Source organism: Ranitomeya variabilis, chromosome 5 (genome assembly GCF_051348905.1).
Source record: "Ranitomeya variabilis isolate aRanVar5 chromosome 5, aRanVar5.hap1, whole genome shotgun sequence".
Classification (NCBI taxonomy): Eukaryota; Metazoa; Chordata; class Amphibia; order Anura; family Dendrobatidae; genus Ranitomeya; species Ranitomeya variabilis.
Genome location: NC_135236.1, coordinates 552,776,303 through 552,802,382, shown reverse-complemented (window position 1 = coordinate 552,802,382; position 26,080 = coordinate 552,776,303). Strand labels below are relative to the sequence as shown.

Sequence of the window (26,080 nt, the reverse complement as noted above, 5' to 3'; positions counted from 1 at the left end):
GTCCAATTGGGGCGATGTAGAGAGAGAAGAGAAGGACTGAGCCTAGGGGGACCCCAACAGTGAGAGGAAAAGGAGATGAGGTGGAGCCAGTGAATGATACACTGAAGGTGGAACTCTCTACCCCAACATATCAGACTCTCGCCTACCATGGAAACTTTCAAAAGGAACCTCTTCTGACAATTCTACAACTTGCAGTAACTTTCGTTCCACTGCACGACCAGCTCAACCCTCACCTACTGTATCTTCACCCATCCCTTGCAGATTGTGAGTCCGCATGAACAGGGTACTCTCTTCTCTTGTACCAGTCATTGACTCATTTTGTTTAATTATATTCTACTTGTTTTTTCTTATGCATACTCCTTTTCACAAGTAAAGCACCATATAATAAATGGCCCTATAATAATAAATAATAATAATAATAATATGAAGATAAGACATCAGCTGCCTTTACTGTGCGCTGTAAAATGGTGATAAATATAGTCATAAAAATCTGTTCAAGTCTCTACTGCTTGAAAAGAAATCACAAATGCATCACATTTTTTACAGACATGGGAATTGAGTGCAATATTTTTACAGCCTATCGAGGAATTTGAGGACTGTTGGCAGCCCTGCTCAGCATCCAAACCCTATTCATCAAGCCTTCTGAAAAATCAATAGGTCAAAATCTTTTATAGAACAATAGAAACCCTTTAACATATTATTTAATGTTACCATGTTGGTTTTATTAAAATCCTCTACTAGAACATTTGAAGTAATTCACTAATGGGAGATTCACCTTTTTTGCTTGCTGTATTTCTTCTGTGGATTTTGACCGCCCCTTCACTGCATGCTTCTGGGGAGAAGACACCTGCACAAGGAATTCAATGTTGTAAGATTAAGACTACAAAATCTACGTTGATTTGTAAATGAAGATGAACATTTGACTTTTCTAGGGTTGTCACGTACTTGCTGAGTATATCCCTAGTCGTTTGCTAAACACACTTCACAGTCTGGGTGATGTTTACGCCCTATGATCTAAGGAACCTTCCTGCAGTCAGTCAGCAGTCATCCGTAATGAAAAACCTGCCAACAGCCGCTCGATTTCTGTCTCATTTTTTGTACTCAGAATTCTAGTTTCCTCCTGCATCTTCCCAGGTATTAACAAATTCAATGTGTTATAATGTACTTTCCCACTTTCCCATTAAAGTGACAGGTATCTGTCTACAGTTCCCACATCTTATCAACAAAGTTTATGTTTATGCTTTTTAAAATATCATTAAACAGTAGAAGTGATATATATATATATATATATATATATATATATATATATATATAAATATATATATATATATATATATATATATATATACACATATACTGTATATATTATTAAATACTGTAAATAGCATTAGAAAAGGTCACCTTATCATTTATTTAGGAGTAGAAGACTTGTTGATGAGATTATATTTGGATGTAAGGGGTAAAAACTTCTCGTTATTAAGAAATGAACATAAACTTTCACCCCCATTCTAAAATATCATATACTAATATATATATATATATATATATATATATATATATATATATATATATATATATATATATATATATATCGAATATATAAAGCTGAATGTGTGTGTATGTGTGTATGTCCGGGATTGGCATCTGCACCATCGCAGCTACATCCACAAAATTTTGCACAGTCGCACGTCTGGACCCAGAGAGCGTCATAGGCTATGTTGTGAGGCAACATTTTAACCCCGCGCACTCCAATTCACCAAACAATTTTGCCCCTATCTACATAATGGGGAAAAAGTGAAAGGAAAAGTGTTGGAGGCAAATTGACAGCCAGGAGGAGATGGCATACAGGTATATACTATATACAGGGGAGATGATATACAGCTATATATTATATACAGGAGGAGATGACATACAGGTATATACTATATACAGGGGAGATGACATACAGGTATATACTATATACAGGGAAGATGATATACAGGTATATAGTATATACAGGGGAGATGACATACAGGTATATACTATATATGGGGAGATGAATTACAGGTATATCTAATTTATAAAGCTGAATGTGTGTGTGTATGTGTGTATGTGTGTATGTCAGGGATTGGCACCTGCACCGTCGCAGCTACAGCCACAAAATTTTGCACAGTCACACGTCTGGACCCCGAGAGCGTCATAGGCTATGTTGTGAGGCAAAATTTTAACCCCGCGTGTTCCAATTCACGAAACAATTTTGCCCCTATCTACATAATGGGGAAAAAGTGAAAGGAAAAGTGTTGGATGCAAATTGACAGCTGCCAGATGTGAACAAGGGGGACTTAAAGAACAAGAGCGATGGCGCCAAAGAGTATATACCGTACAGTTGCTAAGGTGGGGCCCCGTCCTGAGATACTCACCACACATGGGGATATGAACACACACACAAAATGCGCCACACACTACCACGTGCTTGAACACATATACCACCCTCAGCACACATTTCACCACACATGCACCAACCTCGCCACATAAAAGTCGCCACTCAAAACTCGCCACGCGCAAAATTCGCAACGCGTAAAATTCACCACACATGCAAAACTCACCACATGCAAAACTAGGCTCACGCAAAACTCGCCACATGTGCAAAACTCACCTCATGGAAAACTCGCCACACGCAAAACTTGCACATGCAGAAAAATTGCCACATGCACAAAAGTTGCAACACATGCAAAAGTTGCCTCACATAAAACTTGCACATACTCAAAACGCACCACACATAAAACTCGACGCGCAAAACACACTAACCTGTCACATGCAATTTGACACACAAAAAGTTGCTACACGCATGTCACCACACAAAACTCATCTCACAAAAGTCGCTACATGCATGTCACCGCACGCAACTCAACACAAACAAATTGACACATGAAACTCACCCTTAAACACACACAAGTCTGGTATTATCCTTCAAAAATAAAAATCTGATTAATAAGTGGACAAACTACAAGAGCAACAAATGTACAATATAGGAAATACGACAGCTGTCAGTCACATGACCTGTCTATTATGTGTATGTGTGAGCTAATATATACTGCCAGAGGGGAGGGATTCCTGTTGGCTGGGATTTATCAGGCTGCCAATAGCAACCAATCACAGCTCAGCTTCTACTTTGTTACAGTTAATTAATCTGAGCTCTGATTGGTTAACATAGGCAGCAAAGGACATTCTCAGTATAACAAAGCTTGTGTGAGGTAATAGCATGTCAGTTAGGGTGTGTTGGTGGAAAGGCTGATGTCAGTCACATTACCTCTATGTGAGAGGATATAGAAACTGCCAGTTACAGACTATTTTTACCACAATAATGCCTCATAAGAAAAGGAATTCCATGGCACGAATGTCAGCTGATGCGAAAAGAAAAGCTGCATTATGGGCCAATGAAAAATATGAAGACCGAGAAACAAGGCTGACACACATGAGAACAGCAGCTGCTTTCTCAAGAGCCAATGAACTTTCTGAGCAGAGGGAAGCGAGGCTTGCAGACAAGAGAATAAGAGCTGCTTCCTCAAGAGCCAATAAACTTTCTGAAGAGAGGGAAGCGAGGCTTGCAGACAAGAGAACAAGAACTGCTTCCTCAAGAGCCAATGAATTTTCTGAGGAGATGGAAGCGAGGCTTGCAGACATGAAAACAAGAGCTGCTTCCTCAAGAGCCAATTAACTTTCTGAGGAGAGAGAAGCAAGGCTTGCAGACAAGAGAACAAGAACTGCTTCCTCAAGAGCCAATGAATTTGCTGAGGAGAGGGAAACGAGGCTTTCAGACATGAAAACAAGAGCTGCTTCCTCAAGAGCCAATGAACTTTCTGAGGAGATGGAAGCGAGGCTTGCAGACAAGAGAACAAGAACTGCTTCCTCAAGAGCCAATGAATTTTCTGAGGAGAGGGAAGCGAATCTTGCAGACATGAAAACAAGAGCTGCTACCTCAAGAGCCAATCAACTTTCTGAGGAGAGAGAAGCGAGGCTTGCAGACAAGAGAACAAGAACTGCTTCCTCAAGAGCCAATGAATTTGCTGAGGAGAGGGAAGCGAGGCTTGCAGACATGAAATCAAGAGCTGCTTCCTCAAGAGCCAATCAACTTTCTGAGGAGAGGGAAGTGAGGCTTGCAGATAAGAGAAGAGCTGCTTCCTCAAGAGCCAATGAACTTTCTGAAGAGAGGGAAGCGAGGCTTGCAGACAAGAGAACAAGAACTGCTTCCTCAAGAGCCAATGAATTTTCTGAGGAGAGGGAAGCGAGGCTTGCAGACATGAAAGCAAGAGCTGCTTCCTCAAGAGCCAATCAACTTTCTGAGGAGAGAGAAGCGAGGCTTGCAGACAAGAGAACAAGAACTGCTTCCTCAAGAGCCAATGAATTTGCTGAGGAGATGGAAGCGAGGCTTGCAGACATGAAAACAAGAGCTGCTTCCTCAAGAGCCAATCAACTTTCTGAGGAGAGAGAAGTGAGGCTTGCAGATAAGAGAAGAAGAGCTGCTTCCTCAAGGGCCAATGAGTCATCTCAGCAGAGAGAAGGCCGACTTGTCACTAAGAGAATTGCTATTTCTTCCACCAGGGCACAGGAAATGGTTGGAGATTTGAAACATGCTGCCTTTTGTTACCAGTCAGACATAAACTATCAGGATAATCCTAAAGTTCAGATAGGAAAAATGGATGTGGTCTGCATGTACTGCAGTGCCCTAAAATGGAAAGATGGACCGCCAGGTTTATGCTGTGCAAATGGCAAGATTAAACTTTCACCTCTCCTGTCACCAACAGATCCCCTAAAGTCTCTGATGACAGGTACCAGTACAATATCAAAGCATTTCTTGGACAACATCAGGAAGTACAACTCCTGCTTCCAAATGACATCATTTGGTGCAACAAAAGAAATGTTTACAACAGGATTTATGCCGACATTTAAAGTTCAAGGACAGGTTTACCACTCAATTGGCTCACTGCTTCTATTACAAGGAGAAGAACCTCAATTTCTTCAACTCTTCTTCATGGGAAATGCAGAAGCAGAGGCTCAGCGGAGATGCTCTTTAATTCCTAACACTCGCCTTGATATTGTCACTATTTTGCAGCAGTTCCTTCACTCCAACAATCCGTATCTTCAACTTTTCAAGACTGCACTTGAATGCATGCCAAATGACGATTACAAGGTTGTCATTCTAGCTGACAAAACACCACAAGGTGAGCATCAGCGACGTTTCAATGCTCCCACATTTGATGAGGTAGCCATCTTGATTGTAGGTAATGATTTTCAAAGCCGTGACATTGTGCTTCAGAAAAGGAACAATAGTTTGCAAGGAGTAGCAGAAACTAACAGGTCCTATGATGCACTGCAATATCCAATCATTTTTGGGCAGGGACAGGATGGCTATCATTTTGGAATACCTCAGACAGATCCTACAACAGGCAACCCTTCAGGAAAAAAAGTGTCAGAAATGGACTTCTATGCATATAGGATCATGACAAGATTTGCAGAGGAAAATCACATCTTGAAATGCAAACACCTCTTCCACCAATTTATTGTTGACATGTATGCAAAGATTGAGAGTGAACATCTTTTATATATCTGACTAAATCAAAAGAAGCTCAGGGCAGAGGAATATATTCACCTTAGAGATGCTGTTGCAAATGATGCTGATCCAAAAGAGTTGTGGAAAATGGTTATTCTTCCATCAACTGTCACTGGAAGCCCACAACACATGCATGAATACACACAGGATGCAATGACTTATATGAGAAAGTATGGCTGTCCAGTAGTGTTGAGCGATACCTTCCGATACTTGAAAGTATCGGTATCGGATAGTATCGGCCAATATCCGAAAAATATCGGATATCGCCGATACCGATACCCGATACCAATACAAGCCAATGGGACACAAGTATCAGAAGCTATCCTGGATGGTTCCCAGGGTCTAAAGGAGAGGAAACTCTCCTTCAGGCCCTGGGATCCATATTCATGTAAAAAATAAAGAATAAAAATAAAAAATATGGATATACTCACCCCTCCGGCGGACCCTGGACCTAGCGGTGTTAACCAGCAGCCTCCGTTCCTAAGAATGAGCGAGTGAAGGACCTTCGATGACGTGGCGGCTTGTGATTGGTCGCGTGACCGCTCATGTGACCGCTCACGCGACCAATCACAAGACCGCGACGTCATCGCAGGTCCTTCACTCGCTCATTCTTAGGAACGGAGGCTGCCGGTTGCAGCGGTTACAACCACGGTGCGTCAGAGGGTGAGTATATCCCTATTTTTTATTTTTATTCTTTATTTTACACATGAATATGCATTCCGATCCCGATTCCCGATATCGCAAAAATATCGGAACTCGGTATCAGAATTCCGATACCGCAAATATCGGCCGATACCCGATACTTGCGGTATCAGAATGCTCAACACTACTGTCCAGATCTTTTCATCACCTTTACTTGCAATCCTGCCTGGGAGGAAATTGGAGGGCACCTGTTGCCGGCGGGCAAAAAAACTGAATCGCCATGACTAGGGTTGAGCGACTTATACTTTTTGGGGGTCGAGTCGGGTTTTGCGAAACCCGACTATCTCAAAAGTCGAGTCGAGTGCAATCGGCCGATTATCGCGAAAAGTCGGGGATCGACCGAAACACGAAACCCAATGCAAGTCAATGGGGAAGCATAGTCGGCAGTGAGTGGGGGACAGGAAAACACCTACAGTGCCCATTTTAATGGCAAAAACATCCATTCTTGTTTCTGAAGCTTGTCAATCTTAATTAACTTTATAATAATAGTTGTGCATTGGAAATTGGGGGTCATTTGGCTAAAGTTGTGGGGGGTAGGGCTGGTTCAAGTTTTTAGTGGGCCTAGGAAACGTGGACTACGTCACGGCGGTGGAGCAGTGAGAGGTAAGTATTTCAACTTTGCAAGTGCTGTGATCCTGAGCAAGCAGGGGGGGCCCACTCGTTGGCATTGGCACTGGCACAGGGCCCCTCAAAGTACGGCGGTGTGTTTGCATGGCGGGGGCGCCTCCCACCGGCAGTGACACTTCTGCGTACTCTGAGGGGCCCTGTGCCTGTGACGTCGCAAACGAGTATGCCCCCCCACCTGATGAAGGAACCTGCACTTTCATCTGCACCTTCCTCTTTGCCCCTGTGTAAGGTGGTATAGTATGCGGGAAGGGGAACCTGACTTTCAGCAGGGTCAGACTGTGGCTGTGTAGCGTGCAAGGGGAATGTAGTGGTCTGGGTCAATGTACCACAAGACTCATATAGCACTGGCTGGGCAATGGGCAGGATGAGGATGAAACACAGATATAGGCCCAAATAATAAAGTGGGCTAAATGCAGTTCAAAATTGGTAACAGGACTAACCAGGTGGCATTGGTTTGTTCAGTGGAGTAGAAAACCCAGGAGCGGCAGACGCCGTTTTAAGGGCCCAACCACAGTAGTAGGCCCAATGCAGTTTAATATTACAAATAAAGGCCGAAAGCCTGAAGATGGAAGCTCGGGAAAACAAAACAGGAGAAAACCCAGGAGCAGCAGACACCGTTACTAGGGCCCAACCACACTAGTAGGCCCAATGCAGTTTAATATTACAAATCTAGCCCAAAAGCCTGAAGATTGAAGCTCTGGAAAATAACACAGGACAACACCAAGGTGCGGCAGACACCGTTACTAGGCCCAACAAAAATAGTAGGCCAACTGCAGTGTTATATAAACAACAACTTAATGAGAGCCTGAAGATTGAAGCTCAGCTCTGTACAATGGAGAACAGAAAGCAGCGGCAGACACCGTTAGAAGGCCCTAACCACACTAGTAGGCCAACAGCAGTGTTATATTAACAGCAACTACTTAATGAGTGCCTGAAGATTGAAGCTCAGGCAAGTAAACCTGGAGAACACCTTGGAGCGGCAGACACCGTTAGTAGGCCCCAAACAAAATAGTAGGCCAACTGCACTGTTATCTTAACAACAACTACTTAATGAGAGACTGAAGATTGAAGCTCAGCTTTGCACAGTGGAGGACAACACCAGGGAGCGGCAGACACCGTTAGTAGGCCCCAACCACACTAGTAGGCCAACAGCAGTGTTATATTAACAACAACTACTTAATGAGAGCCTGAAGATTGAAGCTCAGCTGTGTGCAGTGGAGGACAACACCAGGGAGCGGCAAACACCGTTAGTAGGCCCCAACCACACATATTAACAACAACTACTTAATGAGAGCCTGAAGATCGAAGCTCAGGCAAGTAAACCTGGAGAACACCTTGGAGCGGCAGACACCGTTAGTAGGCCCCAACCAACATAGTAGGCCAACTGCACTCTTAACTTAACAACAACTACTTAATGAGAGCCTGAAGATTGAAGCTCAGCTTTGCACAGTGGAGGACAACACCAGGGAGCGGCAGACACCGTTAGTAGGCCCCAACCACACATATTAACAACAACTGCTTAATGAGAGCTTGAAGATTCAATCTCAGCTTTGCACAGTGGAGGACAAGACCAGGGAGTGGCAGACACCGTTAGTAGGCCCCAACCACACATATTAACAACAACTACTTAATGAGAGCCTGAAGATTGAAGCTCAGGCAAGTAAACCTGGAGAACACCTTGGAGCGGCAGACACCGTTAGTAGGCCCCAAACAAAATAGTAGGCCAACTGCACTGTTATCTTAACAACTACTTAATGAGAGCCTGAAGATTGAAGCTCAGCTTTGCACAGTGGAGAACAACACCAGGGAGCGGCAGACACCGTTAGTAGGCCCCAACCACACATATTAACAACAACTACTTAATGAGAGCCTGAAGATTGCAGCTCAGCTTTGCACAGTGGAGGACAACACCAGGGAGCGGCAGACACCGTTAGTAGGCCCCAACCACACTAGTAGGCCAACAGCAGAGTTATATTAACAACAACTACTTAATGAGAGCCTGAAGATTGAAGCTCAGCTCTGTACAGTGGAGGAAAACACCAGGGAGCGGCAGACACCGTTAGTAGGCCCCATCTACACATATTAACAACAACTACTTAATGAGAGCCTGAAGATTGAAGCTCAGCTTTGCACAGTGGAGGACAACACCAGAGAGCGGCAGACACCGTTAGTAGGCCCCAACCACACATATTAACAACAACGACTTAATGAGAGCCTGAAGATTGAAGCTCAGGCAAGTAAACCTGGAGAACACCTTGGAGCGGCAGACACCGTTAGTAGGCCCCAAACAAAATAGCAGGCCAACTGCACTGTTATCTTAGCAACAACTACTTAATGAGAGCCTGAAGATTGAAGCTCAGCTCTGTACAGTGGAGGACAACACCTTGGAGCTGCAGACACCATTAGTAGGCCCCAACCGACATAGTAGGCCAACTGCACTGTTATCTTAACAACAACTACTTAATGAGAGCCTGAAGATTGAAGCTCAGCTTTGCACAGTAAAGGACAACACCAGGGAGCGGCAGACACCGTTAGTAGGCCCAAACCACACATATTAACAACAACTACTTAATGAGAGCCTGAAGATTGAAGCTCAGCTTTGCACAGTGGAGGACAACACCAGGGAGCGGCAGACACCGTTAGTAGGCCCCAGCCACACTAGTAGGCCAACAGCAGTGTTATATTAACAATGACTACTTAATGAGAGCCTGAAGATTAAAGCTCAGCTCCATACAGTGGAGGACAACACCAGGGAGCGGCAGACACCGTTAGTAGGCACCAACCACACATATTAACAACAACTACGTAATGAGAGCCTGAAGATTGAAGTTCAGCTTTGCACAGTGGAGGACAACACCAGGGAGCGGCAGACACCGTTAGTAGGCTCCAACCACACATATTAGCAACAACTACTTAATGAGAGCCTGAAGATTGAAGCTCAGCTCCGTACAGTGGAGGACAACACCAGGGAGCGGCAGACACCGTTAGTAGGCACCAACCACACATATTTACAACAACTACTTAATGAGAGCCTGAAGATTGAAGCTCAGCTTTGCACAGTGGAGGTCAACACCAGGAAGCGGCAGACACCGTTAGTAGGCCCCAACCACACATATTAACAAAAACTACTTAATGAGAGCCTGAAGATTGAAGCTCAGGCAAGTAAACCTGGAGAACACCTTGGAGCGGCAGACACCGTTAGTAGGCCCCAAACAAAATAGTAGGCCAACTGCACTGTTATCTTAACAACAGCTACTTAATGAGAGCCTGAAGATTGAAGCTCAGCTCTGTACAGTGGAGGACAACACCTTGGAGCGGCAGACACCGTCAGTAGGCCCCAACCGAAATAGTAGGCCAACTGCACTGTCATCTTAACAACATCTACTTAATGAGAGCCTGAAGATTGAAACTCAGCTTTGTACAGCGGAGAACAGAAAGCAGCGGCAGACACTGTTAGTAGGCCCCAACCACACTAGTAGGCCAACAGCAGTGTTATATTAACAACAACTACTTAATGAGAGCCTGAAGATTGAAGCTCAGCTCTGTACAGTGGAGGACAACACCAGGGAGCGGCAGAGACCGTTAGTAGGCCCCAACCACACATATTAACAACAACTACTTAATGAGAGCCTGAAGATTGAATCTCAGCTTTGCACAGTGGAGGACAACACCAGGCAGCGGCAGACACCGTTAGTAGGCCCCAACCACACATATAAACAACAACTACTTAATGAGAGCCTGAAGATTGAAGCTCAGGCAAGTAAACCTGGAGAACACCTTGGAGCGGCAGACACCGTTAGTAGGCCCCAAACAAAATAGCAGGCCAACTGCACTGTTATCTTAGCAACAACTACATAATGAGAGCCTGAAGATTGAAGCTCAGCTATGTGCAGTGGAGGACAACACCTTGGAGCTGCAGACACCATTAGTAGGCCCCAACCGACATAGTAGACCAACTGCACTGTTATCTTAACAACAACTTCTTAATGAGAGCCTGAAGATTGAAGCTCAGCTTTGCACAGTAGAGGACAACACCAGGGAGCGGCAGACATCGTTAGTAGGCCGAAACCACACATATTAACAACAACTACTTAATGAGAGCCTGAAGATTGAAGCTCAGCTTTGCACAGTGGAGGACAACACCAGGGAGCGGCAGACACCGTTAGTAGGCCCCAACCACACTAGTAGGCCAACAGCAGTGTTATATTAACAACAACTACTTAATGAGAGCCTGAAGATTGAAGCTCAGCTTTGCACAGTGGAGGTCAACACCAGGGAGCGGCAGACACCGTTAGTAGGCCCCAACCACACATATTAACAACAACTACTTAATGAGAGCCTGAAGATTGAAGCTCAGGCAAGTAAACCTGGAGAACACCTTGGAGCGGCAGACACCGTTAGTAGGCCCCAAACAAAATAGTAGGCCAACTGCACTGTTATCTTAACAACAGCTACTGAATGAGAGCCTGAAGATTGAAGCTCAGCTCTGTACAGTGGAGGACAACACCTTGGAGCGGCAGACACCGTCAGTAGGCCCCAACCGAAATAGTAGGCCAACTGCACTGTTATCTTAACAACATCTACTTAATGAGAGCCTGAAGATTGAAACTCAGCTTTGTACAGCGGAGAACAGAAAGCAGCGGCAGACACTGTTAGTAGGCCCCAACAACACTAGTAGGCCAACAGCAGTGTTATATTAACAACAACTACTTAATGAGAGCCTGAAGATTGAAGCTCAGCTCTGTACAGTGGAGGACAACACCAGGGAGCGGCAGACACCGTTAGTAGGCCCCAACCACACATATTAATAACAACTACTTAATGAGAGCCTTTAGATTGAAGCTCAGCTTTGCACAGTGGAGGACAACACCAGGGAGCGGCAGACACCATTAGTAGGCCCCAACCACACATATTAACAACAACTACTTAATGAGAGCCTGAAGATTGAAGCTCAGGCAAGTAAACCTGGAGAACACCTTGGAGCGGCAGACACCGTTAGTAGGCCCCAAACAAAATAGTAGGCCAACTGCATTGTTATCTTAACAACAACTACTTAATGAGAGCCTGAAGATTGAAGCTCAGCTCTGTACAGTGGAGGACAACACCAGGGAGCGGCAGACACCGTTAGTAGGCACCAACCACACATATTAACAACAACTACGTAATGAGAGCCTGAAGATTGAAGTTCAGCTTTGCACAGTGGAGGACAACACCAGGGAGCGGCAGACACCGTTAGTAGGCCCCAACCACACATATTAGCAACAACTACTTAATGAGAGCCTGAAGATTGAAGCTCAGCTTTGCACAGTAGAGGACAACACCAGGGAGCGGCAGACATCGTTAGTAGGCCGAAACCACACATATTAACAACAACTACTTAATGAGAGCCTGAAGATTGAAGCTCAGCTTTGCACAGTGGAGGACAACACCAGGGAGCGGCAGACACCGTTAGTAGGCCCCAACCACACTAGTAGGCCAACAGCAGTGTTATATTAACAACAACTACTTAATGAGAGCCTGAAGATTGAAGCTCAGCTCCGTACAGTGGAGGACAATACCAGGGAGCGGCAGACACCGTTAGTAGGCACCAACCACACATATTTACAACAACTACTTAATGAGAGCCTGAAGATTGAAGCTCAGCTTTGCACAGTGGAGGTCAACACCAGGGAGCGGCAGACACCGTTAGTAGGCCCCAACCACACATATTAACAAAAACTACTTAATGAGAGCCTGAAGATTGAAGCTCAGGCAAGTAAACCTGGAGAACACCTTGGAGCGGCAGACACCGTTAGTAGGCCCCAAACAAAATAGTAGGCCAACTGCACTGTTATCTTAACAACAGCTACTTAATGAGAGCCTGAAGATTGAAGCTCAGCTCTGTACAGTGGAGGACAACACCTTGGAGCGGCAGAAACCGTCAGTAGGCCCCAACCGAAATAGTAGGCCAACTGCACTGTTATCTTAACAACATCTACTTAATGAGAGCCTGAAGATTGAAACTCAGCTTTGTACAGCGGAGAACAGAAAGCAGCGGCAGACACTGTTAGTAGGCCCCAACCACACTAGTAGGCCAACAGCAGTGTTATATTAACAACAACTACTTAATGAGAGCCTGAAGATTGAAGCTCAGCTCTGTACAGTGGAGGACAACACCAGGGAGCGGCAGAGACCGTTAGTAGGCCCCAACCACACATATTAACAACAACTACTTAATGAGAGCCTGAAGATTGAATCTCAGCTTTGCACAGTGGAGGACAACACCAGGCAGCGGCAGACACCATTAGTAGGCCCCAACCACACATATACACAACAACTACTTAATGAGAGCCTGAAGATTGAAGCTCAGGCAAGTAAACCTGGAGAACACCTTGGAGCGGCAGACACCGTTAGTAGGCCCCAAACAAAATAGCAGGCCAACTGCACTGTTATCTTAGCAACAACTACTTAATGAGAGCCTGAAGATTGAAGCTCAGCTTTGCACAGTAGAGGACAACACCAGGGAGCGGCAGACATCGTTAGTAGGCCGAAACCACACATATTAACAACAACTACTTAATGAGAGCCTGAAGATTGAAGCTCAGCTTTGCACAGTGGAGGACAACACCAGGGAGCGGCAGACACCGTTAGTAGGCCCCAACCACACTAGTAGGCCAACAGCAGTGTTATATTAACAACAACTACTTAATGAGAGCCTGAAGATTGAAGCTCAGCTTTGCACAGTGGAGGTCAACACCAGGGAGCGGCAGACACCGTTAGTAGGCCCCAACCACACATATTAACAACAACTACTTAATGAGAGCCTGAAGATTGAAGCTCAGGCAAGTAAACCTGGAGAACACCTTGGAGCGGCAGACACCGTTAGTAGGCCCCAAACAAAATAGTAGGCCAACTGCACTGTTATCTTAACAACAGCTACTGAATGAGAGCCTGAAGATTGAAGCTCAGCTCTGTACAGTGGAGGACAACACCTTGGAGCGGCAGACACCGTCAGTAGGCCCCAACCGAAATTGTAGGCCAACTGCACTGTTATCTTAACAACATCTACTTAATGAGAGCCTGAAGATTGAAGCTCAGCTTTGTACAGCGGAGAACAGAAAGCAGCGGCAGACACCGTTAGTAGGCCCCAACCACACTAGTAGGCCAACAGCAGTGTTATATTAACAACAACTACTTAATGAGAGCCTGAAGATTGAAGCTCAGCTCTGTACAGTGGAGGACAACACCAGGGAGCGGCAGACACCGTTAGTAGGCCCCAACCACACATATTAACAACAACTACTTAATGAGAGCCTGAAGATTGAAGCTCAGCTTTGCACAGTGGAGGACAACACCAGGGAGCGGCAGACACCATTAGTAGGCCCCAACCACACATATTAACAAAAACTACTTAATGAGAGCCTGAAGATTGAAGCTCAGGCAAGTAAACCTGGAGAACACCTTGGAGCGGCAGACACCGTTAGTAGGCCCCAAACAAAATAGTAGGCCAACTGCACTGTTATCTTAACAACATCTACTTAATGAGAGCCTGAAGATTGAAGCTCAGCTCTGTACAGTGGAGGACAACACCTTGGAGCGGCAGACACCATTAGTAGGCCCCAACCACACATATTAACAACAACTACTTAATGAGAGCCTGAAGATTGAAGCTCAGGCAAGTAAACCTGGAGAACACCTTGGAGCGGCAGACACCGTTAGTAGGCCCCAAACAAAATAGCAGGCCAACTGCACTGTTATCTTAACAACAACTACTTAATGAGAGCCTGAAGATTGAAGCTCAGCTCTGTACAGTGGAGGACAACACCTTGGAGCGGCAGACACCGTCAGTAGGCCCCAACCGAAATTGTAGGCCAACTGCACTGTTATCTTAACAACATCTACTTAATGAGAGCCTGAAGATTGAAGCTCAGCTTTGTACAGCGGAGAACAGAAAGCAGCGGCAGACACCGTTAGTAGGCCCCAACCACACTAGTAGGCCAACAGCAGTGTTATATTAACAACAACTACTTAATGAGAGCCTGAAGATTGAAGCTCAGCTCTGTACAGTGGAGGACAACACCAGGGAGTGGCAGACACCGTTAGTAGGCCCCAACCACACATATTAACAACAACTACTTAATGAGAGCCTGAAGATTGAAGCTCAGGCAAGTAAACCTGGAGAACACCTTGGAGCGGCAGACACCGTTAGTAGGCCCCAAACAAAATAGTAGGCCAACTGCACTGTTATCTTAACAACAGCTACTGAATGAGAGCCTGAAGATTGAAGCTCAGCTCTGTACAGTGGAGGACAACACCTTGGAGCGGCAGACACCGTCAGTAGGCCCCAACCGAAATAGTAGGCCAACTGCACTGTTATCTTAACAACATCTACTTAATGAGAGCCTGAAGATTGAAGCTCAGCTTTGTACAGCGGAGAACAGAAAGCAGCGGCAGACACCGTTAGTAGGCCCCAACCACACTAGTAGGCCAACAGCAGTGTTATATTAACAACAACTACTTAATGAGAGCCTGAAGATTGAAGCTCAGCTCTGTACAATGGAGGACAACACCAGGGAGTGGCAGACACTGTTAGTAGGCCCCAACCACACATATTAACAACAACTACTTAATGAGAGCCTGAAGATTGAAGCTCAGCTTTGCACAGTGGAGGACAACACCAGGGAGCGGCAGACACCATTAGTAGGCCCCAACCACACATATTAACAACAACTACTTAATGAGAGCCTGAAGATTGAAGCTCAGGCAAGTAAACCTGGAGAACACCTTGGAGCGGCAGACACCGTTAGCAGGCCCCAAACAAAATAGTAGGCCAACTGCACTGTTATCTTAACAACAACTACTTAATGAAAGCCTGAAGATTGAAGCTCAGGCAAGTAAACCTGGAGAACACCTTGGAGAGGCAGACACCGATAGTGGGCCCCAAACAAAATAGTAGGCCAACTGCACTGTTATCTTAACAACATCTACTTAATGAGAGCCTGAAGATTGAAGCTCAGCTTTGTACAGCGGAGAACAGAAAGCAGCGGCAGACACCGTTAGTAGGCCCCAACCACACTAGTAGGCCAACAGCAGTGTTATATTAACAACAACTACTTAATGAGAGCCTGAAGATTGAAGCTCAGCTCTGTACAGTGGAGGACAACACCAGGGAGCGGCAGACACCGTTAGTAGGCCCCAACCACACATATTAACAACAACTACTTAAAAGCCTGAAGATTGAAGCTCAGGCAAGTAAACCTGGAGAACACCTTGGCGCGGTAGACACCGTTAGTAGGCCCCAAACAAAATAGTTGGTCAACTGCACTGTTATCTTAACAATATCTACTTAATGAGAGCTTGAAGATTGAAGCTCAGCTTTCATAGTGGAGAACAACACCAGGGAGCGGCAGACACCGTTAGTAGGCCCCAACCACACATATTAACAACAACTACTTAATGAGAGCCTGAAGATTGAAGCTCAGCTTTGCATAGTGGAGGACAGCACCAGGGAGCGGCAGACACCGTTAGTAGGCCCCAACCACACATATTAACAACAACTACTTAATGAGAGCTTGAAGATTGAAACTCAGCTTTGCACAGTGGAGGACAACACCAGGGAGCGGCAGACACCGTTAGTAGGCCCCACCCACACTAGTAGGCCAACAGCAGAGTTATATTAACAACAACTACTTAATGAGAGCCTGAAGATTGAAGGTCAGCTCTGTATAGTGGAGGAAAACATCAGGGAGCGGCAGACACCGTTAGTAGGCCCCAACTACACATATTAACAACAACTACTTAATGAGAGCCTGAAGATTGAATCTCAGCTTTGCACAGTGGAGGACAACACCAGGCAGCGGCAGACACCGTTAGTATGCCCCAACCACACATATTAACAACAACTACTTAAAAGCCTGAAGATTGAAGCTCAGGCAAGTAAACCTGGAGAACACCTTGGAGCGGCAGACACCGTTAGTAGGCCCCAAACAAAATAGCAGGCCAACTGCACTGTTATCTTAGCAACAACTACTTAATGAGAGCCTGAAGATTGAAGCTCAGCTCTGTACAGTGGAGGACAACACCTTGGAGCTGCAGACACCATTAGTAGGCCCCAACCGACATAGTAGGCCAACTGCACTGTTATTTTAACAACAACTTCTTAATGAGAGCTTGAAGATTGAAGCTCAGCTTTGTACAGTGGAGAACAAAAAGCAGCGGCAGACACCATTAGTAGGCCCCAACCACAGTAGTAGGCCAACAGCAGTAAAACAACAACTACTTAATGAGAGCCTGAAGATTGAAGCTCAGCTCTGTACAGTTTAGGACAACACCAGGGAGCGGCAGACACCGCTATTAGGCCCCAACCACACATATTAACAACAACTATTTAATGAGAGCCTGAAGATTGAAGCTCAGCTTTGCACAGTGGAGGACAACACCAGGGAGTGGCAGACACCGTTAGTAGGTCCCAACCACACATATTAAAAACAACAACTACTTAATGAGAGCCTGAAGATTGAAGCTCAGGCAAGTAAACCTGGAGAACACCTTGGAGAGGCAGACACCGATAGTAGGCCCCAAACAAAATAGTAGGCCAATTGCACTGTTATCTTAACAACAACTACTTAATGAGAGCCTGAAGATTGAAGCTTAGCTCTGTACAGTGGAGGACAACACCTTGGAGCGGCAGACACCGTTAGTAGGCCACAACCGAAATAGTAGGCCAACTGCACTCTTATCTTAACAACAACTACTTAATGAGAGCCTGAAGTCAGAAGCTCAGCTTTGTAAAGTGAAGGACAACACCAGGGAGCGGCAGACACCGTTAGTAGGCCCCAACCACACATATTAACAACAGCTACTTAATGAGAGCCTGAAGATTGAAGCTCAGCTTTGTACAGTGGAGGACAACACCTTGGAGCGGCAGACACTGTTAGTAGGCCCCAACCACACATATTGACAACAACTACTTAATGAGAGCCTGAAGATTGAAGCTCAGCATTGTACAGTGGAGGACAACACCAGGGAGCGGCAGACACCGTTAGTAGGCCCCAACCACACATATTAACAACAACTACTTAATGAGAGCCTGAAGATTGAAGCTCAGCTTTGTGCAGTGGAAGACAACACCCTGGAGCGGCAGACACCGTTAGTAGACCCCAACCACACATATTAACAACAACTACTTAATGAGAGCCTGAAGATTTAAGCTCAGCTTTGCACAGTGGAGGACAACACCAGGGAGCGGCTGACACCGTTAGTAGGTCCCAACCACACATATTAACAACAACTACTTAATGAGAGCCTGAAGATTGAAGCTCAGGCAATTAAACCTGGAGAACACCCTGGAGCGGCAGACACCGTTAGTAGGCCCCAAACAAAATAGTAGGCCAACTGCACTGTTATCTTAACAACAACTACTTAATGAGAGTCTGAAGATTGAAGCTCAGCTCTGTACAGTGGAGGACAACACCTTGGAGCGGCAGACACCGTTAGTAGGCCCCAACCGAAATAGTAGGCCAACTGTACTGTTATCTTAACAACAACTACTTAATGAGAGCCTGAAGATTGAAGCACAAGAAAACCAAACAGGAGAAAACCCAGGAGCGGCACACACCGTTAGTAGGACCCAACCAGACAAGTAGGCCAAATGCAGTTACATATCTGATACTATACGCCGAAAGCCTGATGACTGAAGCTCAGCTTTGTACAGTGGAGGACAACACCAGGGAGCGGCAGACACCGTTAGTAGGCCCAAACCACACTAGTAGGCCAACAGCAGTGTTATATTAACAACAACTACTTAATGAGAGCCTGAAGATTGAAGCTCCGCTCTGTACAGTGGAGGACAACAACAGAGAGCGGCAGACACCTTTAGTAGGCCCCAACCAAAATAGTAGGCCAACTGCACTGTTATCTTAAAGACAACTACTTAATGAGAGCCTGAAAATTGAAGCTCAACTCTGTACAGTGGAAGACAACACCAGGGAGGGGCAGACACCTTTAGTAGGCCCCAACCACACATATTAACAACAACTACTTAATGAGACCCTGAAGATTGAAGCTCAGCTTTGTACAGTGGAGGACAACACCAGGGAGCGGCAGGCACCATTAGTAGGCCCCAACCACACATATTAACAACAACTACTTAATGAGAGCCTGAAGATTGAAGCTCAGCTTTGCACAGGGGAGGACAACACCAGGGAGCGGCAGACACCGTTAGTAGGCCCCAACCACACATATTAACAACTACTTAATGAGAGCCTGAAGATTGAAGCTCTGGCAAGTAAACCTGGAGAACACCTTTGAGGGCCAGACACTTTTAGTAGGCCCCAACCACACTAGTAGGCCAACTGCAGTGTTATATTAACAACAACTACTTAATGAGAGCCTGAAGTTTGAAGCCCAAGAAAACCAAACAGGAGAAAACCCAGGAGCGGCAGACACCGTTAGTAGGGCCCAACCAGACAAGTAGGCCAAATGCAGTTATATATCTGATATAATAGGCCGAAAGCCTGAAGACTGAAGCTCAGCTTTGTACAGTGAAGGACAACACCAGGGACCGGCAGACACCGTTAGTAGGCCCCAACCACACATATTAACAACAACTACTTAATGAGAGCCTGAAGATTGAAGCTCAGCTTTGCACAGTGGAGGACAACACCAGGGAGCGGCAGACACCGTTAGTAGGCCCCAACCACACATATTATCAACATCTACTGTAGCGTTTCACCCGCTACAGGTCTTGGGGATACTCGCTTGGCAGCAGGATAAACACTTCAGGCACGATATCTCACACATATCAGTCCATATGGTTTATTCAAACTCCGCATAAACCAGACAGGGTACAGTCCATTTCATTACAGCCATGAAACATTAGACAGTTCACGTAGCAGATATGCTTCTCTGCTGTATATTATGATATGGGGTTACCTCTCAGTTTTCACTCCTTACACTGACTTCAGGTCAGTCCCAGGTCCTCAACACAGACCGTCCAGGTCTACGGTCTCCATGTGCTTTCAGGATGACTCCACTCTCATGAGCCTCCAACACCAACCATCCGTACTATGTCCAGCACGCAGGCTCTCCAGCCTGGAATGGTCTCTGTGTGCTTCCAGGACGTCCCCACTTGGAACCGTCCAACACACAGGCCATTCTGCAGTGTCCTGCCAGGACACACGGAAGAGTGTCCACCCTGACAGACACTCACACACTCACTCAATCTCTCTTCTACCATGTGCTACACACACCTCCTTTACATAGATGTAACCACACCCAGGTACCTGTCACATGGCTAGTGAGGTGAGCGTGACATCACCACAGGTCCTTACACACAAAACCATCTTACGTGTTCAGACACGCCTCTTTGGCTGGGTATGTAGGTGACTGAACCCACCCATCTCTCCAATCACCTGGAAGCCTCCCAACGTAAACAAATCCCTCAGCAGTAGATCTGCTTGAGCAAAACATACCCAGGCTTCCTCACAGGGCCACCCACCTCTGCGATACATACCATCCATCATTCACATGACCAGTCGCTATTCTACATATTCCCCCCCTCTGCCTAAAGCCGTGGGGCTTTGGCACTTTCTATTACCCGACCAGAGACCCTTCTCTGTCGTCCCTGACAGTCAAACCGTCTGTCAACCATTTCCGTCACACAGTTTGATAAGGACGACCCCTTGTCATTTCTTCTGCTACAGGATCTCCCGCTTAGGTCACTGAGCCCAGAGCTAAGTGAGGAGTCACTGCCTCTAACTCTTCCATCTGGCGTTAACATCTGAATGGGAGTCACCACCACCCAATCCGTCATCCTGTAACCTGCAGTCGCCCCTCACACAGGTCACAATTTCTGTTATGGCTACCCCTGCCATCCTGACTTTTCCTTGGGGAGCACTATCCTTCCCCTGTGTCAGTGCCTCCGTCCGCACAACCTCTTACTCAGCTCTAGTGGTTGCTACTGGTAATGACACGTCACAGTCACCACCCCCCCCCCCCCCCCGGAGTTTGTGTCATACCCCACAGTATGGTGGACCCTCAAGTTCCTTTCTAACAGGGTGTCAGCTTCACAGGTTCTATTTACCAGATCACAGTCAGTCATTTCGGTGTACACATTTGGTGACATCATGTCGGTAAGTTGGGCAGACGAACCCTTCACACTGGTCACCCCAATGTCTGACCCATCAAATTTTGGGACCATTACTGACTTAACGTATGCCCCAGCAATAGTAATGAGACTTCCATCCTCCAGCTGTAGAGGAACCCCCTCCTCCCACAAGTCTGAGGATAACTTACAGTCCGGCCTACTATCCAATGATGCATTCACCACCGCCTCTTTTTTCCGCCATCCCTATTCGGGTTACCGCCCCCTTTTGAGACTCCGTCCCCTTTAGGGTCACTACGCTCTTTTGGAAACCACCATTTGGCAGAACTCCACCCCTTTTCTTGGAAACCACCATTTGGCGGAACTCCACCCCTTTTCTTGGAAACCACCATTTGGTGTAACTCCACCCCTTATCTTGGAAACCACCATTTGGCGGAACTCCACCCCTTTTCTTGGAAACAACCATTTGGCGGAACTCCACCCCTTTTCTTGGAAACCACCATTTGGCGGAACTCCACCCCTTTTAGGGACACCGCCCCTTCCCTCAGGTACACCCTGTGGACTTCCCACAGTACTCTCAGGCCCCAGTTTGCACAGCACACCAATGTGACTCTGGCCCTTTAAGAGTCTGCACGCTCTAAACCAGCAATGTCTTTTTTTTTTTTCTCTTTGCTGCAAATGCAGCTAGACTTCACCAGGCTCTGCACCGCAAACTTCGTGGACCTGCCGATCCACAGCAAGCCGCTTGTCACCTTCGTGGACCCGCCGATCCACAACAAGCCGCTTGTCACCTTCATGGACCCGCCGATCCACAGCAAGCTGCTTGTCACCTTCGTGACCCCACCGAGCCACAGCAAACTTCATGACCTGACCGAGCCACAGCAAGCCGACTCTCAGGAAAAAAAAACTCAGTCTCTCACTGACCCCGGTCAGAACAACACAGATTTCAGTCTGTTACACACCCGGCTTTAACACAGCCCAAATATAGTTTCTCACTGATCCCGATCAGCATAATACTCGGTTTTCAGACCGTCAGCCATTGGCAACTTCACGGGTTCATGGACACCCCTCGGCCTCAGAGGTGCCCAGACACAACAGTTTTCTCACTGACCCCGGTCAGTATTTACTCACGGTTTTCAAGACCGTTACCTGTCATTACCACACAGGTTCCCGGATCACTCTTCTCCTCAGAGGTATCCCATAAACAGCAGTTCCTCACTGACCCCGGTCAGTATTTACACACGGTTTTCAAGACCGTTACCAGTCATTGCCGCACAGGTTCCTGGGACCCTCTTCTCCTCGAAGGTATCCCAACAACAATAATTCTCACTGACCCCGGTCAGTATTTACTCAGGTTTTCAAGACCGTCCACTCTTCTGGCTCAGACCAGCCAGCACTGCAACATGTGCTCTTCGGATCTTTGCCTGCATTCGAAACACCAATTGTAGCGTTTCACCCGCTACAGGTCTTGGGGATACTCGCTTGGCAGCAGGATAAACACTTCAGGCACGATATCTCACACATATCAGTCCATATGGTTTATTCAAACTCCACATAAACCAGACAGGGTACAGTCCATTTCATTACAGCCCCATGAAACATTAGACAGTTCACGTAGCAGATAGGCTTCTCTGCTGTATATTATGATACAGTTGTCCGGGGTTACCTCTCAGTTTTCACTCCTTACACTGACTTCAGGTCAGTCCCAGGTCCTCAACACATACCGTCCAGGTCTACGGTCTCCATGTGCTTCCAGGACGACTCCACTCTCATGAGCCTCCAACACCAAACGTCCGTGCTATGTCCAGCACGTAGGCTCTCCAGCCTGGAATGGTCTCTGTGTGCTTCCAGGACATCCCCACTTGGAACCGTCCAACACACAGGCCATTCTGCAGTGTCCTGCCAGGACACACGGAAGTGTGTCCACCGTGACAGACACTCACACACTCACTCAATCTCTCTTCTACCATGTGCTACACACACCTCCTTTACATAGGTGTAACCACACCCAGGTACCTGTCACATGGCTAGTCAGGTGAGCGTGACATCACCACAGGTCCTTACACACAAAACCATCTTACGTGTTCAGACACGCCTCTTTGGCTGGGCTTGTAGGTGACTGAACCCACCCATCTCTCCAATCACCTGGAATCCTCCCAATGTAAACAAATCCCTCAGCAGTAGATCTGCTTGAGCAAAACACACCCAGGCTTCCATCACAGGGCCACCCACCTCTGCGATACATACCATCCATCATTCATATGACCAGTCGCTATGCTACACTACTTAATGAGAGCCTGTAGATTGAAGCTCAGCTTGGTGCAGTGGAGGACAACTGTAATGGGAGACAGACACAATAAGTAGGCCTAAATAAGTAATTAGGCAAAATGCTGTTCAAAATTGGTAAGTGGAGTACACTTGCAGCATAGCGTGGTTCAGCGGAGGAGGGCATGTGTAATTAGTTCAAAATTGGTAAAAGGAGTACACATGTGGCATAGCTGGGTTCTGTGGTGGAGGACAACTGTTATGACAGGCTTACACAGTTACTAGGCACAAATAAGGAAGTAGGATAAATGCAGTTCACAATTGGTAACAGGAGTACACAGACGGCATAGCTTTGTTCAGTGGAGGACAACTGCAAGGAGTGGACTGGCCAAGACAGACACAGGTAGTTGGTCTACAATGGAAAGTAGGCTCTATGCAGTTTAAAGTAGGTTACAGGGGTACACAGGCAGGATTGGTGTGCTCAGCGGAGGACAATTCGAAGGAGGGACCGCAGACAGACGTAGAAGGCCTAAAATAAGAAAATAGGCTCTATGCAGCTTCCATTATGTGGCAGGGGTACACAGGCAGCATTGGTGTGCTCAGCGGAGGACAATTCGAAGGAGGGACCGCAGACAGACTTAGTAGGCCTAAAATAAGAAAATAGGCTCCATGCAGCTTCCTTTACGTGGCAGGGGTACACAGGCGGCATTGGTGTGCTCAGCGGAGGACAATTTGAAGGAGGGACCGCAGACAGACGTAGAAGGACTAAAATAACAAAATAGGCTCTATGCAGCTTCCATTATGTGGCAGGGGTACACAGGCGGCATTGGTGTGCTCAGCAGAGGACAATTCGAAGGAGGGACCGCAGACAGTAAGTACTCAAAAAAAGTAAATAGATGACAATGTCTTGCCAAACAAAAAAAAAGGGGGGGCATACTTCGGTACAGGGGTGGGCTCCTATGCAAAGTATTTACTGTTGTAAAAGTAGGACAGGGCCCCTACCTATTCTAAATACCATCATACATGTCAACAAATTGTTATTGTCAGTGCCAGGCATTGAAGGATTTCAGCGCATAGACTAAACAGTGGTGGAGCAGCGAGAGATAATTTTGCAAGTGGTAGAGCACTGGTTGAGCTGGGGGGGCACTCTCTCGTGGCCGACGGTACAGGCCCAGGGCCCCTCATGTTACAACGGTGTGTCTGACGTTGGGTGCGCGCCATCACCACCAGAGACACTTCATTGTACTATGAGGGACCCATTGGCAGTGCCGTCGACCAAAAGTTGGCACACCCACCTCTTCAGACAAACGGCACTCTGCCGGGTGCTTGCGCCAAGTGGCAAGACCACGGCCCCGTGGGGGGAGTTAGGCCATTTAGGGAGGTGTAAACATGTCGTATGCTGTACAAACAGCAGCTGCAAATTTAGAGATTGGAAGAGTCAGTAACACCAGTCCCAAAGCAAGACCTTTTTTCAGGAAAGCTAGGTGTCAGCCAGGAAAGGTGGGGCAAAATAATTAGAAATCCATGAGTGGTTCATTTTAATGAAGGTTAGATCATCAACATTTTGGGTCTCCAGACGAGTCCTTTTTTCGGTCAGTATTGAACCAGCAGCACCGAATACTCTTTCTGATAGCACACTAGCTGCTGGGCAAGCAAGCTCCTGCAATGCATATTCGGCGAATTCAGGCCAGGTGTCTATTTTGGATGCCCAGTAATCAAAGGGGAATGACGGTTGAGGGAGAACATCGATAATGGAGGAAAAATAGTTAGTAACCATACTGGACAAATGTTGTCTCCTGTCACTTTGAATTGATGCTGCAGTACCTGTCGTGTCTGCGGTCATTGCGAAATCACTCCACAACCTGGTCAAAAACCCCTCTGTCCAACGCCACTTCTGATTTGTGAACCTCTAACACCTCTGCCCTGTTGCCCCCTGCAGCTCGTGTGAGAACCATCACCGGCGCTGTGTGCTGGGAATGCCTGAATCAAACGGTCTACAAGAGTAGCTTGTTTGATTGCCAATATTTGTTCGAGGTTCTCATGTGGCATGATATTTTGCTATTTGCCTTTATAGCGAGGATAAAGGAGGCAGGCCAACCAGTAATCGTCATCGGTCATCATTTTTATAATGCGTGGGTCCCTTTTGAGGATACGCAAGGCATAATCCGCCATGTGTGCCAATGTTCCAGTTGTCAAATCTGTGTATGTGCTGGGTTGAGGAGCACTTCCGGGCAAATCAACATCACTTGTCTCCCTCAAAAAACCTGAACCCGGCCTTGCAACGCCAGCAGTTTCTGTTGCCCCCTGAGAAGCTTCCTCATCCAAAAAATTGTCATCCCCATCATCCTCCTCGTCCTCCTCCTCTTCGCCTGCCACCTCATCCTGTTGACTTCCCTGAGCAGACAATGGCTGACTGTCATCTAGGCTTCCTCGTCCTTGGCTGCAAACGCCTGCTCCTTTATGTGCGTCAAACTTTGCATCAGCAGACGCATTAGGGGGATGCTCATGCTTATTATGGTGTTGTCTGCACTAACCAGCCGTGTGCATTCCTCAAAACACTGAAGGACTTGACACAGGTCTTGTAGCTTCGACCACTGCACACCTGACAACTCCATGTCTGCCATCCAACTGCCTACCAGTGTATGTGTATCCTCCCACAAATACATAACAGCACGCCTCTGTTCGCACACTCTCTGAAGCATGTGCAGTGTGGAGTTCAACCTTGTTGCAACATCGATGATTAGGCGATGCTGGGGAAGTTGCAAATGCTTATGTTTCTGCATACGGCTGGAGTGTACATGCGAACGGCGGAT

At 46.6% G+C, this 26,080-nt stretch overlaps 2 long non-coding RNA genes across 2 annotated transcripts in view; one reads left to right on the top strand and one right to left on the bottom strand.

The window, feature by feature from the left end:
* The window catches only part of LOC143776476 (uncharacterized), a 163,636-nt gene that overhangs the window by 6,870 nt on the left and 130,686 nt on the right, over nt 1-26,080 (bottom strand). The window contains exon 3 of the long non-coding RNA XR_013215840.1: nt 776-847. This is a non-coding gene — a long non-coding RNA (uncharacterized LOC143776476). The remainder of the gene's footprint in view (nt 1-775; nt 848-26,080) is intronic.
* The window catches only part of LOC143776478 (uncharacterized), a 195,400-nt gene that overhangs the window by 49,363 nt on the left and 119,957 nt on the right, over nt 1-26,080 (top strand). The window lies entirely within an intron of this gene.